A 10,000-nucleotide genomic window follows, 5' to 3' on the forward strand; every position below is an offset into this window, starting at 1 on the left:
TAGAGAGGGGTAGTGAGGGGTAGAGAGGGGTAGGGAGGGGTAGTGATGGGTAGTGAGGGGTAGAGAGGGGTAGTGAGGGGTAGAGAGGAGTAGTGTGGGGTAGAGAGGGGTAGTGATGGGTAGTGAGGGGTAGAGAGGAGTAGTGAGGGGTAGAGAGGGGTAGAGAGGGGTAGTGATGGGTAGTGAGGGGTAGAGAGGGGTAGTGAGGGGTAGAGAGGGGTAGAGAGGGGTAGTGATGGGTAGTGAGGGGTAGAGAGGGGTAGTGAGGGGTAGGGAGGGGTAGTGATGGGTAGTGAGGGGTAGTGTGGGGTAGTGATGGGTAGTGATGGGTAGAGAGGGGTAGTGAGGGGTAGGGAGGAGTAGTGATGGGTAGAGAGGGGTAGAGAGGAGTAGTGATGGGTAGAGAGGGGTAGAGAGGGGTAGTGTGGGGTAGGGAGGGGTAGTGATTGGTAGTGAGGGGTAGAGAGGGGTAGTGAGGGGTAGTGATGGGTAGTGAGGGGTAGAGAGGGGTAGTGAGGGGTAGGGAGGGGTAGTGATGGGTAGTGAGGGGTAGTGTGGGGTAGTGATGGGTAGTGATGGGTAGAGAGGGGTAGTGAGGGGTAGGGAGGAGTAGTGATGGGTAGAGAGGGGTAGAGAGGGGTAGTGATGGGTAGAGAGGGGTAGAGAGGGGTAGTGTGGGGTAGGGAGGGGTAGTGATTGGTAGTGAGGGGTAGAGAGGGGTAGTGAGGGGTAGTGATGGGTAGTGAGGGGTAGAGAGGGGTAGTGATGGGTAGAGAGGAGTAGTGAGGGGTAGGGAGGGGTAGTGATGGGTAGTGAGGGGTAGAAAGGGGTAGTGTGGGGTAGGGAGGGGTAGTGATGGGTAGTGAGGGGTAGAGAGGGGTAGTGAGGGGTTGTGAGGCACAGCGCTGCTGCCGTAGTGCTCTCGTTACACACTTCTTCTGTGGCTGATGTTTAACTCCGTTTCATTCATATACTTGAGATCAACTTTTATTTATGTCCAGAGATACAATTATTATTAAGTATAATTATTATAAATATTATTTATCTGAGATTATTCAGAATGAATCGAGAATCTTCAGCACAATTTTTTTAAAATAAAAAATCTTTCTTTCTTTTCTTTTTCTTTCTTTCCTTGTAACTTTCTTTTCATTTCCCTTTTTTTCTTTCTTTCTTTCAATTTTCCTTTTTTTTCTTTCTTTTAATTTTCGTTTTGTCTTTCTTTCTTTCCTTCTTTTAATTTTCCTTTCTTTCTTTTTTTCTTTCTTTCTTTCTTTTAATTTTCCTTTTTTCTTTATTTCTTTCCTTCATCCTGAATCTGTCATTCGTCTCTCTCTCTCTCTCTCTCTCTCTCTCTCTCTCCAACAAACACAGTGTACAAAAGGAACCATTTTAATTACCCCCGGCGGCTGTGGATCAGGTGGTAGGGCGGGTCGTCCACTAATCGTAGGGTCGGCGGTTCGATTCACGGCCCACGTGACTCCACACGCCGAAGCGTCCTTGGGAAAGACACTGAACCCCGAGTTGCTCCTGATGGCAAGTTAGCTCCTTGAGTGTGTGTGTGTGTGTGAACGGGTGAACTTCTCCCAAACTCCACCCTCCGTTCCCAAAGGGTGCTCGACCACGCCTCCGCCCTCTACATTCACGCTGTACTTTTTATCTGTAGTTACGTCTCATGTTGTAGAACATCTATGAAACAAGTTCTCGCTTACGTTATAGCAGCTATAAACATTCGATCCCTCGCCAGCCCTCTGTTTATTTAAGTTACAGCTTCACCTCTGACACTGGAGACTCCTTCCGTCAATGATAAATAAATGTCTCCTTACAGAGACTCGTCTGCTGTACGAGTCCCTGTGTGTGAGAACGCTAACGTATCGGAACGAGCGAGTTAATATAAACCTGCGCCACAGTCAGAGCTGCTGTTCTAGAGCATTAATCAACACCTGACCAATCAGAATCCAGAGAACATTTTTTGTTTATTGAAACAAAAAAATTGCCAATTTGCCAACACCTATCACCAATGTGAAAAACTAATTTCCCCCTTAAACTTAAAAACTGGTTGTGCTACGTTTGGGAGCTTCCTTTCACGGCGCCGTGGTGGGTCTCTGGCCCACTCTTCTTTGCAGAACTGCTGTAGTTCAGCCACACTGGAAGGTTTTCGAGCATGAACTGCCCGTTTAAGGTCCTGCCACAGCATCTCAATTGGTTCAAGTCAGAATTTTCACTAGGCCACTTCAAAACTTTAATTGTGCTTTAATTGATCCATTCAGAGGTGGACTTACTCCTGTGCTTTGGATCGTTGTCTTGCTGCATAATCCAGTTGCTCGTGAGTTTCGACTTACAGACTGAAGACCCGACATTCTCCTTTAGGATTTTCTGGTAGAGATCAGAATGTTTCCCTCAATTACTGCAAGCTGCTCTGACCCTGAAGCAACAAAGCATCCCCACACCATCACACTGCCTCCACCATGCTTGACCGTAGCTATGATGTTCTTTTTGTGGAATTCGGTGTTTGGTTTACGTCAGATGTAACGGGACTCCTGTCTTCCAAACAGTTCCACTTTCCACTCATCAGTCCACAGAACATTCTCCCGAAAGGTTTGAGGATCATCAAGGTGTGTTTTAGTAAAATTCACACGAGCCTTAATGTTCTTCTGGGTCAGCAGTGGTTTTCACCTCGCCACTCTTCCATGGATGTCGTTTTTGCCCAGTGTCTTTCTGATAGTTGACCTTTATTGATGAAGAGAGAGCTTTTGGGGCCTTTGATGTTGTCCTTGGCTCTTTTGTGACGTCCCGGATGAGTCGTCACTGTGCTCTTGGAGGAATTTCGGAAAGTCAGACACTTCTAAGAAGGTTCGCTACTGTGCCGAGTTTCTCCATTTGGAGATGACGGCTCTCGCTGTGGTTCTCTGGAGTCCCAGGGCCTTTGAAATATCTTTGTAACCCTTCCCAGACTGATGTACTTCAATCACCTTCTTCCTCATCTTTTCTGGAATCTCTTTCAACTTCGGCGTGGTGTTTTACTGAGTAAGATCTTTTAACCAACACGTTCTATGTAAGTGTTGATGTGATTGAACAGGGTTTGCGGTAATCAGACCTGGTTGTGTCTCGTCCAGCTGAACCCCGTTATCAATGCAGTTCCATAGTTTTGGGGAATTAGTAACTACGGGGGGGGGGGGGGGGGGGGGGGGGGCAAATACATTTCCACACAGGCCCAGTTGTTATTAGAGAACTTTTTTTGCTTCAATAAATAACACTATGATTTAAAAAAGCTGTATTTTGTGTTTACTCGGCTCGCCTTTGTTTCACCTTAGATATCGTTTTATCTTCTGAAACAATTCAGTACGAGATCTACGCAAACACGGGAGAAATCAGGAAGTACTTTTTCACAGCACTGTATATATTAACATGCAAATATAAAACCCTGACCGTATCTTTAAGGGTAAGTGCTGCAGGACTGCAGTTAATCCTGTGTGGCCTGGTCCACTCCGCTGCGTGTCCTTCGTCGCAGGCGGATCTGGGTTTAAACGCGTCTCCGGGGCTCGGATGTGATTCGTGCTGTGGCTTTATTAGTCACACGTCCATCCTTCAACTTTATTCAGACGTTTATAGCTGGGGGATATCAGTGTGTCTCTCATCACTGAGTCTGAGGACCTGTGTGTGTGTGTGTGTGTGTGTGTGAAATGAAGTTGTGTTGAAACGGTTTACATTCTGAAGCAAAACATTAATAAATAACAACCACGTCCTCCATACAGACTGACTGCTGCGCATACGAGGCTTCACGGAGTAAGTCGTTAGCCCCGATGCGTGTGTGTCTGATCGCTCGCTACGTCGGATTCCGACCGGACGATACAAACGAGCTCGCTGCTCGGACAGAGAAAATTGCGAGTGTGTTCCTCTTATTCTTCACATTTACCTCCTGAACCTTATTTTTCCTGATGTCTGAAACACACAAGTGAGGATTTTAATATGAGGACATGAGCGTGGTGGGAATTAGCACACACACACACACACACACACACACACACACTCGCCGGCTCCCATCCTGGCCTGTTGATGTCCCTCACCATCCTCCATATTACACGATGTTCATTAGTGTTTCTTGTGGAGGAGGGTCTAAAAACGTACGCGTGGAAAGAGCAGAATGAAAGAAAGGGAAAAAAAGAAACAGAAAAAAGGAGGAAACGACTTTCCCCAGCAGATGTGTTACTACATTGCCTATTATGTTGCCCATTAAATCGGCTCCCTCAACGGCCCATTATTTTCTCCAATAAAAACCAGCTCGCTGCTGCCTTACATACCCCGATCCACCCCCCCCCCACCTCCCCCGATCCGCCCCTCCCCACCACCCCCACCTCCACCCGGTCTGCCTCCACGTCAGAAAGCATATTTAAGAAAAGATGAAACTCCTGCTCGTGTAAAACGAAGCATTTGATGTCTTAAATACGAACCAGACGCCGTTTCGGTTTCTTGTTATTAAAAAAAAAAAAAAAAAAAAACACCAAGGAGGAGGAAGAGGGGCGGGTGTGGGGGCGGCACTTTAATAACTCTTCAGAAAACCTGCCTGGGAGTAAACCCCCTCCACACACACACACACACACACACACACACACACACACACACACACACACACACACACACACACACACCGACTTCTATCCGTCCACCCGCCAACAAATAATCCCCCATTACGACTTCACGATACTTCACTTTACTTCCTCTGAGTTATAGCTATGACGCTATATCGCTGCTGAATCCTGCTCTCTGATTGGTCAGAAGGTGCTGATTAATTCTCTATAGCAGCGGCTCGGACCGTAGCGCAGGTTTATATTAATATTAACGCGCTCGTTCTAATACGTCATCGTTTCCATAGTAACAGCTCGTTGACAGGGACGTGTACAGTACAGGAGGCAGAAGGAGTCTCCAGCGTCAGGTTTTTTAAAACCTTTTTTAAAATCATTTCATCACACTCTCTCTCTCTACTCTCTCTACTCTCTCTCTACTCTCTCTCTCTACTCTCTCTCTACTCTCTCTCTCTACTCTCTCTCTACTCTCTCTACTCTCTCTCTACTCTCTCTCTCTACTCTCTCTCTACTCTCTCTACTCTCTCTCTACTCTCTCTCTACTCTCTCTCTCTACTCTCTCTCTACTCTCTCTCTCTACTCTCTCTCTACTCTCTCTACTCTCTCTCTACTCTCTCTCTACTCTCTCTCTACACTCTCTCTCTACTCTCTCTCTACTCTCTCTCTACTCTCTCTACTCTCTCTCTCTCTCTCTACTCTCTCTCTCTCTCTCTCTACTCTCTCTCTCTACTCTCTCTACTCTCTCTCTACTCTCTCTACTCTCTCTCTCTCTCTCTACTCTCTCTCTACTCTCTCTACTCTCTCTCTACTCTCTCTCTACTCTCTCTCTATTCTCTCTCTCTACTCTCTCTCTCTACTCTCTCTCTACTCTCTCTCTCTACTCTCTCTCTACTCTCTCTACTCTCTCTCTCTACTCTCTCTCTACTCTCTCTACTCTCTCTCTCTACTCTCGCTCTCTACTCTCTCTCTACTCTCTCTCTACTCTCTCTACTCTCTCTCTACTCTCTCTACTCTCTCTCTCTCTCTCTACTCTCTCTCTCTCTCTACTCTCTCTCTCTACTCTCTCTACTCTCTCTCTACTCTCTCTCTCTACTCTCTCTCTCTACTCTCTCTCTACTCTCTCTCTCTACTCTCTCTCTACTCTCTCTACTCTCTCTCTCTCTCTACTCTCTCTCTACTCTCTCTCTACTCTCTCTCTCTACTCTCTCTCTACTCTCTCTACTCTCTCTCTCTACTCTCTCTCTACTCTCTCTACTCTCTCTCTCTACTCTCGCTCTCTACTCTCTCTCTACTCTCTCTCTACTCTCTCTACTCTCTCTCTACTCTCTCTACTCTCTCTCTCTCTCTCTCTACTCTCTCTCTCTCTCTCTACTCTCTCTCTCTACTCTCTCTACTCTCTCTCTCTACTCTCTCTACTCTCTCTCTACTCTCTCTCTCTCTCTCTCTACTCTCTCTCTACTCTCTCTACTCTCTCTCTACTCTCTCTCTATTCTCTCTCTCTACTCTCTCTCTCTACTCTCTCTCTACTCTCTCTCTCTACTCTCTCTCTACTCTCTCTACTCTCTCTCTCTCTCTACTCTCTCTCTACTCTCTCTCTCTACTCTCTCTACTCTCTCTCTACTCTCTCTCTACTCTCTCTCTACTCTCTCTACTCTCTCTCTCTACTCTCGCTCTCTACTCTCTCTCTACTCTCTCTACTCTCTCTCTCTCTCTACTCTCTCTCTACTCTCTCTCTACTCTCTCTCTACTCTCTCTACTCTCTCTCTCTCTACTCTCTCTCTCTACTCTCTCTCTCTACTCTCTCTACTCTCTCTCTCTACTCTCTCTCTCTACTCTCTCTCCCTCTCTACTCTCTCTCTCTACTCTCTCTCTACTCTCTCTACTCTCTCTCTCTACTCTCTCTCTCTACTCTCTCTCTACTCTCTCTACTCTCTCTCTCTACTCTTTCTCTCTACTCTCTCTACTCTCTCTCTACTCTCTCTCTCTATTCTCTCTACTCTCTCTCTACTCTCTCTACTCTCTCTCTACTCTCTCTCTCTACTCTCTCTACTCTCTCTCTACTCTCTCTCTCTATTCTCTCTACTCTCTCTCTACTCTCTCTCTCTACTCTCTCTCTACTCTCTCTCTCTACTCTCTACTCTCTCTACTCTCTCTCTACACTCTCTCTACACTCTCTCTCTACACTCTCTCTACACTCTCTCTCTACTCTCTCTCTACTCTCTCTCTACTCTCTCTACTCTCTCTCTCTATTCTCTCTACTCTCTCTCTACTCTCTCTCTCTACTCTCTCTCTACTCTCTCTCTCTATTCTCTCTACTCTCTCTACACTCTCTCTACTCTCTCTACTATCTCTCTCTCTACTCTCTCTCTCTACTCTCTCTCTCAACTCTTGCTCTCAACTCTCTCTCTAATCTCTCTACTCTCTCTCTCTCTTTCTCCTCTTTCTCTCTCTCTCTCCTCTTTCTCCTCTTTCTCTCTCTCTCTCTCCTCTTTCTCTCTCTCTCTCTCCTCTTTCTCCTCTTTCTCTCTCTCTCCTCTTTCTCTCTCTCTCTCTCTCTCTCTCTCTCTCTCTCTCCCTCTCTCTCTCTCTCCTCTTTCTCTCTCTCTCTCTCCTCTTTCTCTCTCTCTCTCTCTCTCTCTCCTCTTTCTCTCTCTCTCTCTCTCTCTCTCTCTCCCTCTCTCCTCTCTCTCGTCTTTCTCTCTCTCTACTCTTCTCAGCCAGATCCCCAGTGTTGAGTTAACACCGTACAGTGTTTACATAAATCAGCACTCTTGGTGTTAATTCAACACCGGGGATTTAGCAGCGTTCTTTCATTTCAAATCAGAACCTACAGCAGTTACAGCGATTCAGGAGAATGTTCACGTCGGGGTTGTTATCGGGACAGTTATTATTCTGGGAATTTATCGCAGCGTTCTGAACACCACTGATCAGATCCACCTTTGGCTTTTGCCACTTTGTTGTTGCGATATAACGATATAACACCCTGAGCAGCAGACCTTACCCAGGTCGATCGATCCGTCAGGCCGTGGATGTGTGCGCTCACCCGCCTGTGTTTGTGTGTGTGTGTGTGTGTGTGTGTGTGTGTGTGTGTCTTTAGGAATATGAGGCTCGAGTCGTGTCCTTTCTGGTATCTGACATATTCCCGTAATGTCTGGATGAGTTTTGGCATTCAGGAAAGGTCGGCTCACGGCCCGAGTCGAACCTGCGACCGTGGAAGCTGTCATGTGGCTTTCACTCTGAAAAAAACCCCCACATTTTATATTACATTCACACTTACTTAAGTCATCTCTTATACAGATAAAGACCTATCAATTAATCCATAAACAAACCATCAGAGTGTCCGAACACAAACACGAGTACTCCATGAAGAAAGCTAGAAACGCAGGCAACGGGCAAAACCAGGAAGTACATACCAACACAGGAAGCAGGAAACACATCAACACTGACAAGACTTCGCAAAGAATCAGGGCCTAAGTACACGCTGATTAAAGACACGTCAGAGGACAAACACAAAGTAGGTGAACACAGTAAGGCAGCAGACCAATGACAGGACAGGGGGCGGAGACAAGCACGGAATGACAAGAACAAGAAATCTAGAAAACTAGCTTTCTACGTAATACTACAAACATTTATTTAGCGCCAGCTGCGTATTCTGCGTATTCTCAGGGGGTCTGTTTCTCTGGCTGTCGCCGTATTTCTGACCGATGAACGAATGAGCACAATGTCAGCCCTTAACACACCTCATTCGGTGCTTTTTATTCTTGGTTTGCTTTTTGATTCCTTTTCAATAATGTTCCGAGTGAATCTAAACCAGACCGGATAGCGAACGAACCGAAAGAATCGATTTCAGATCGATTCCGATTCAGCTCACATGGAATCTAATTCACACCCGATTCGCTGATTTGTTCAGAAAATGCGGTTCATGAATCGGTTTGTCATTTTTCAGCGTGAACGTATGACACGTATGTTTTTAATATCAGATCGAATGTAAACGACGTGTAGAGATGACTCTCGGATCCGCCGGAATGTTCCGCAAAAAAAAACGTCTTTGAGATTTTATCTCCTTTATTTTTCTTATACGTTTCTTTCTATTTTTTTTTTTTTTTTTTTACAAACGTAAATGCGACTTGCATTGCACGGAGACCCGTCAGCAGGAAAGATGTAATCGACAATCAGTCGAGGATCTAATGGAATTCCTCGTATTCCGCCGTGTTGTTACTCTCGCACCTTGTTTACGGTCGGTTATAAATTCGGTTCCAGGTGAGAGATTTCACCGATGAAGAAAACAGACCAGGAGGCGACGTTTCGCGTGAATTGATTGGGGATGAGGCCCCGACGTGCCTGTCACTTTCTCAAGGGCACGGCTCCGGCATGCTCCGCCGTCCGCGTTTTATTCGCATCAATTTGACTTCGTTTGGCGCCTTGTTAGCGAGCGGCGAGTGCGCGCGGGCCCGGGTGACGGGGAAGCAGACGCTCGTCCTCTCGTTTCTCCAGCGCGGTGCCGCTGCCTGTCGAGGTGCTGACGGGGGTTTTATTCGGTTAATAGATTCACTCGATCTGTCAGCTGGTGGCGTGCGGAGGCGGCTCGCCTCGTAACGCTCTCGCGCTTTCGGGAGCTGTGGTGTAAATGAAAACAGCGGCGTCCGACTGAACGCTTCTCTCCTGTTCCGCGCTGAAGACGGGGCTTTCACCTGAGACGCTGAGAGTTTAGATGGTGCTTTCCACCGCGCTTATACGTCACAGTTGTGGGTTGTTTTTTTTTTGAAAGATGTAAAATAATAGTAGGCGATTTTCTTTTAGTTACAGTCATCTTTATATATGACACTCAGTGAGCTTTACATAGTATAGTATGCGTTAAAGATGATTAAAAACCGGCGTGCAGACGCACTCGTAAAGAGTTCCGCTCTAACGCTAATCGAGCACACCCGACCCGGATCTTCAGGAGCTCGGAAAGGAATCTCGGGCCTCGTTTCGTTCTGGATTTCACTTCCCGTGACATCCTGAAGGGGCGCTGGTTAGCTATACGAGTACACTGACTGGCGCTTTCCTAAAAACAGTTACAGGAAGAAGAAAAAAAAAACCCACGGATGCCTCGGTGCTCATCTTTATTTAGCAACACGCTCGTACTCGTGAACTGTGATGAGTGATGAATATTTACCTCCTCAGAAGGAGGCAGTGTGATGGATCTAACAGGCGAATATATCTGGATGAGGTTATGTAATAAAGCAAATACTTCCATAGAAACAGTCTGTTCCATCCATCCATCCATCCATCCATCTTCTACCGCTTTATCCTTTTCAGGGTCACGGGGAAACCTGGAGCCTATCCCAGGGAGCATGGGGAACAAGGCGGGGTACACCCTGGACAGGGTGCCAATACATCGTTCCTTTAGACACGCCGATCAGCCTACCATGCGTGTC

General features: G+C 46.6%; 1 protein-coding gene across 1 annotated transcript in view; it reads left to right on the top strand.

The window, feature by feature from the left end:
- Positions 1 to 10,000, top strand: part of rnf220b (ring finger protein 220b) — a 48,420-nt gene that overhangs the window by 23,427 nt on the left and 14,993 nt on the right. The gene's annotated exons all lie outside the window — the stretch shown is intronic.

This window comes from Ictalurus punctatus, chromosome 5, assembly GCF_001660625.3.
Source record: "Ictalurus punctatus breed USDA103 chromosome 5, Coco_2.0, whole genome shotgun sequence".
Lineage (NCBI taxonomy): Eukaryota > Metazoa > Chordata > Actinopteri > Siluriformes > Ictaluridae > Ictalurus > Ictalurus punctatus.